The 6,189-nt window shown below is 42.4% G+C and overlaps 1 pseudogene; it reads left to right on the forward strand.

Annotated features, from left to right (window-relative positions):
• The first annotated feature begins 1,921 nt into the window (after window positions 1–1,921).
• On the forward strand, window positions 1,922–3,072 carry LOC104877210 (annotated as a pseudogene).
• The last annotated feature ends 3,117 nt before the right edge of the window (window positions 3,073–6,189 follow it).

The following is a 6,189-nucleotide window of genomic DNA, read 5'->3' on the forward strand; positions in this document are numbered from 1 at the left end:
GGAGTTTAGTTTTTAGCCTTCAGCAGCCTGAGACACAAGTATCATTAATACACAAGTAATAGAGAGGTTCAGACAATTGGAGCCTTAGACTGAGCTACAGAAAACATACTTTCCGGCTTCAATAAACTAAAGTAAACAGGATCCTAGCCTATTATTTATGATGGGAAAGCTATCATCTCTCTCTCCCCCCCTTCATGAAGCCCTTTACTAGCATCCCATCATAGGTGGCAGAATCTCTCCAGAGACAGAACTCAGCACTTGAGTTAACGGATCAAAAAATCATGCAGACATGACATCTAGGGCAACTTTAATTATGGATGTGCTTTCCAGAGTCTGGGCTGGGAATTAACAGGGCTGAATTTCAGATATGGTTTTTTAACTAATTAGCTCCATTCACAGTCAAATGACTGAACTCTGGACCCTCATTTCTTTATTTGTGACAACTCATGTAAAAGATGACACTTGTAAGTTTATCGTTTCTAGAGCTCATGCAGGTCATTTTCCCCAAGAAACGAATCATTTTTCACTGAATTATCCACTCTGGTTAGCCCAAGACCTTTTATCTTCAATGCACAACAATACCAGTATGTGGACAAAAATTTGAAGTTCTGAGGCCATGAATAGCATTTATTTCTGTACCAAAATATGGGCTCAGAAGGCTGGGCATGGTGGTGCACACCTATAATGCCAGTACTCAAGAGGCTGAGGCAGGAGGTTCACCATGAGTTTGAGGCCAGCCTGCGCTACATAATGAGTTCAAAGTCAGCCTGAACTGCAAAGAGAAACCCTATCTCAAAACAAAAATAAAAATAAAGCAAGAAAAACGGGCTCAGAGAGATTTGGTAATTGGCCAAAGCCAAGCACAAGTAGTGGAGGTGAGATCTTTACCCAGTGATGTCCCAACCTCAGAGTTTAAACTTTTGTCACAACTCTACCACCTAAGGACTATGGATGAGGGGGACAGAAAATGGTAAATCCACAGTACAGAAGACTAGAAACCTTGTCTGAACATACAGCAGAAATTATACAGTAGCTAGCAGGGACAAAAAATAAAAATAAAGGTTTTAGTGCTAAAGCAGGTAGTAAAATAGAGGCAGCTTTTAGAGGTTGGAGGGGGAATGGAATGTCCAAAGGCCAAATCTAGGTCAAACCAGAAGAGGAAAGAGCATAAGAATGACTGCCAATCCATACTCAGACAATCACAAGGATAATTTCACTTCAGCACTCCCTGGGCAGTCTTAGGATGCAAACAGGAAGGACTTTGTCAACTCAATGACTGCTGCCCATCCTGGACAGTTGTGATTTCAAGTAAGTAAAGATTTATATTGATAAGGTCTTTGGTTACAAACCAGAGGATCTGCCTATAGCTAATCTGAACAAGTGTGGTAGCACCGCCTATAATCCCAGCACTCATAAAGCTAAAGCAGGAGAATCACCACCAGGTCAAGGACAGCCTAGGATGCATAATGAGACCCAGGCCAGTCTGGGCTACTACTAACTGGGGGGTTGGAGGGGAGAAATTTGGGAACTCTCATTGGGAGATTCACTTCAGATCATTCCACAACCATTTTCCATCCTTGGGTCCATCTATTTAAGATTTACATTCCTGAAGAGAGTATCTGGTTGGTCTGGCTTTTCAAGTGTTTTGTGTGTGCCTGGGTGAGTTGCATACAAGTATGTATATGCAGGCATGTGCTAGGAGAAGACCTAACACTACAGATGGAAGTCTCACTAAGAGTTATGCACAGTATGGGAGGGGTAGTTGTTAAGAGCAGGAGGGAGGTGCCTCCTGTCCCTTGCCATGTGTTTCATATACCACTTTGCAACTTAGCCAGCAAGGACGCTGTCACCAGACATGGCCCCTTGACTTTGGACCAGAACTGTCTGGCTGGATCAGCTCCACCTGGAAGACAAGAACAACATGATTTTTCAACTGAGCATCTCCATGTGGGAAGTTGAGACGTGCAAGTATTATGTGAATACCATTGATGCCCCAGGAGAGAGAGACTTAATCAGAAATACGATTACAGGCCTATCTGAGGCTGACAACATTGTCCCCATTGTCACTGCTGGTTATGGTGGATCTGAAGATGGTATCTGCAAGAACAGGCAGACTTGTGAGCACGCCTTCTGGCATACACATGGGGTGTGAAGCAACTAACTGCTGCTCTTCACAAAATGGATCCCATTAAGCTTCCCTATAGCCAGAAAACATACAAGGAAATGATTAAGGAAGTCAGCATTTAAATTAAGAAAATGGGCTACAACCCAACACATTTTTGCCAACTTCTGGTTGGAATGGTGACAACATGCTAGAGCCATGTCCAAAGAATGGAAGGTTTCCCACAAAGATGGCATTGCCAGTGGAACCACACTGCTTGAAGCTTTGGATTGCATTCTACCGCCAACCATCCGACTGAGAAGTGCCTATGCCTGCCCCTCCAGAAGTCCACAAAACTGGTGGCATTGGCATTACCCATGTGGGCTGCAGAGAGCCTGGTGTTTTCAAACCCTACATGGTGGTTGCCTTTGCTCCAGGCAAATGGCACAACTGAAGTGAAGTCTGTTGACAACACTCTGAAGCTCTGAGTGGAGGCTCTTCCTGGGGACAGTGTGGGCTTCAATGTTAATATCATTGCTGTCAAAAATGTTCATTGTTTTAACATTGCTGGTGATCTGACAGTAAAAATGACCCACCAAAGAGAAGCCGCTAGTTTCCACTGCTCAGGTTACTGTCTTGAACAATCCAGGCCAGGTCAGAGGTGGCTCTGCCCCTGTGCTGGTTTGTCACACAGCTCGTATCGCTTGCAGGTTTATGAGCTGAAAGAAAAGCTTGATCGCCATTCTTCTAAGAAGCTGGAAGATAATCCTAAATTCCTGAAATCTGCTGATGCTCTCATTGTTGCCATGGCTCCTGGCAAGCCCATGCACATCGAGAGCTTGTCTGCTGGTCCTCATCTGGGTTGCTTTGCTGTTTGTGTAGCTGTGGCAGTTATCAAAGCAGTGGACAAGAAGGCTGTGGGAGCCAGCAAGGCCACCAAGTCTGCCTAAGAAGTTCAGAAGGTTAAATGAGTATTACTCGACACCTGTCACCCCAACTTCATCAGTGGAGGAAGAGTAGTCTCAGAGCTGCTTGTCTCCATTGGCCGCTTGAATTTCATAGTAAAACACTAGTTATTGATATTGGTGCATCATAAAATCTTTAGAAGGAAAGGAGACTGGTGGACTGACTAGCTGTGTGTATGTGTGTGATGGTTTTAATTTATTTTAAAAATCTACTTTTAATGCAAACAAATTGACTAAAAAATCTGACACAGAATTTTGAGATCCATTAAAACAAAGTTGAATGAGAAAAAAGGGAGGCATAGAAAGTCAGTGCTTAGAAGGTTCCCACTGTCACATCTGAAATAGTTTTTTTTTATTTATGAAAAAAAAGCAGAAGGGAGAAAAACGCAGTGGGTTCTCACTACATGGTCCCAGGCCCATTGTTCCAGGAACTACATCTGGAAAGTTGCTAGGAGCTGGATACTACTGAGTTGAAAAAGAATCCATACAAGCAAGTAAGTGTTCAAGATTGGCAGAAACTCAGAAATCAATCATTCAGAGTTGAATCTGTAGACATCAAATGTGGAGAGTCCCACAAAGTTTCACCTCAGCCAGAATCAGTTTTTGCTGGGTGGGGGGCTCAGATTCATCTACAACCTGGCATTTTTAGAGGAAGAGAGAAATTTGAGAGATGGGCTATTCAGGAGTTGGATAATAGAAGCCTTGCCAACAATAAGATCCAGAAAACTGAAACAATTAGTCCTGTCTTTGGAGAATACATGAGCCCACCTCCAAATGGGGCAGGAAGTATCCTTGAGAGGCTCTCGCTATGCGCCAAGGCACATGCTCACATGGGTACACACACACACACACACGACAGAAGACCCTTGGGTAAAACCAAGGAAAAGATGCTGTTTTCTTCATTTTCTGCCTAACTCATTCAAGGAGTTGGCCTTCCAACTCTCCTCCCCGCTGATTCTTTTGCACATTATCAAACTGATTCACAATGTAAAATGCTTTTGGGTTTTAAGGCCTATTATCTTTTACACCAACTGCGGAATAAAATATTTTATTGCTAAAACATAAGGAAAGGAGCTTGGTTTGTGTGTGTGGGTGTGTGTGTGTGTGTGTGTGTGTGTGTGTGTGTGTAGCCTTGGGGTCCTGGATTGAGGCTGTACACTTAGGTCTAGAATGGTCTCTTTCCATCACCTCCCGCAGGGTGGCATGCATGGTGGGGAAGAACATTCAGTCATCTTTCTCTCTCCTTGCCACCCTCCTCCTCTAGGTCCACTGTTTTTCCCAAGCTGCTCTGCCTCATAGACAAATCATATATGTCTTTAAGGCTCAGCCCAAGTGAAGGCAAACTGGCAGAGAAGAAAGGATCTAATTGACTCAGTTTAAGTCCCAGCTCTACTGGTGGCGAACAGGAAAGACCTGGACAAATTATTCTGCCTCTCTGATGCTCTGTTTCATAATCTATAACATGGAGATTATCATGCCTCCTTTTCAAGAAGCCCTTGAAAAAGTTTAGGTAGAAAGAAATGTCTTCACAGACATCTGATAGCTACTACTGGTATTATCATCTCTTCTCAAATCCTTCCCCGACCAGCCCTTTTCATGTTGATCTCTCATTTCTTTCTATAACTTTGGTGTGTATTCTCAGTGTCTTTTAGGTGGATAGACAGTCACCAAGTGCTCTGGGCTGCTAAATGTTTATATATAAGATAGATAGACAGACAGATAGACAGACAGAGTAATTTGACACTTTGTGGCCTGTATGCTTCTTCTCCAGGAAATGTCCTGCCAACTAAACTCTATCGTCATCAAGTCCTATCACTTGGAAACATGAGTAAGATGTTTTTAAAAAGTCATTTTGAGTAAGAGGGTATGTAACTATACACTAAAAATCCAAGTCTTGGCTTCTTTCCTTTTCAGTTTAAACAAGACATGCTTCTATTAATTTTGCTTTTCATTGGTGAACCTGGAAATAAACTTTCTTTCCTACCACATAGTTAATCACTTCTTTTTCCTGCCCTCGCTGGTAGGCCCTGTCCTAGTTGTGCACGTCACCCTCCATTCCATTTGCGCTCAGCACTGAAAGTTGTGTACCTATGTAGAAGAAGCTCACAAGTGGACAAAAATAAGCTAGGCTTTATAAGAAATCTGCCTACTGCTCCCCTTTCACACCTCCCAGGCACCAGAGCCCTCTAAAGAGTTACTGACTTTGGGTTTTATTTTGTTCAATTTCCTCAAAAGTTCAGCCACAGCTGTTTCACTTCAGAAGAAAAAGCAAAGACTGAGCACTTTTGGAGCCCTGATATAAATTCATCAAGTTCAGGCCAGAAACACACTCTGGTTTGGGTGGAAGAGATGAAAGGGCATGGCTGATGTTTTCCCTGGGTAGGAGGGAAGTGAAATTTGAAGGCCATTTCTGCTGAGTGTGCTCAATGTCAGGTGTCCAGAAACAAATTCCTAACAAAGGACTCATTAAAAGACCATTCGTCAAAGCTGAAACTCCATGCACTCTCTGCTAGAAGTCATGTCCTCTGTCCATGCCCAGGAGAATCTGCAAAAAATAGAAATAGACCTCACCTTACTTGTTGATGTAAATCAAATAATACCAAAATGGCAGAGGGAGAGAAAAGTTATCAAGTTATCAAGAAAATCAAGATCTCAAGATCTCTGAAAGCATTATGGCCATTTGAGACTCATGAGAAGTCTCTGCCTCCTTCTTCCTTCATTTCCTAGGAATACTCCTGCTAGAACCAAAAATAGGTTCACAGTTCTTACTCTTTATAAAAGGTAACACATTGAATGCCAGCAATGATATTACACAATGTATAATTAGATCCAATCTCTATTCTGTGGGCTTATGTTCAGAAGTGATGAACCACTGAGATACAAATGAAAGAAAAGACAAGAAGGCCCTCGGGAGCAAGCATATGCCAGTCGTTTTACATATGTTTTCTTGTCTAATTCATTCTCCTACTGGATTGCAAGACAGTAATGAGCTTTGTTTCCAAAGGCTGACCTTGAATGCAGTAGATACTCTAAAAGTGAAAGAAGAAAAGTTTGACTTTACTTCATCCTTCTTTTATTTATGTAATTAAATTTATTGATTTATTTTTGGTAGTATTAGGATTG

Source organism: Fukomys damarensis, unplaced genomic scaffold, assembly GCF_012274545.1.
Source record: "Fukomys damarensis isolate Sample0158 unplaced genomic scaffold, DMR_v1.0_HiC HiC_scaffold_21, whole genome shotgun sequence".
Lineage (NCBI taxonomy): Eukaryota > Metazoa > Chordata > Mammalia > Rodentia > Bathyergidae > Fukomys > Fukomys damarensis.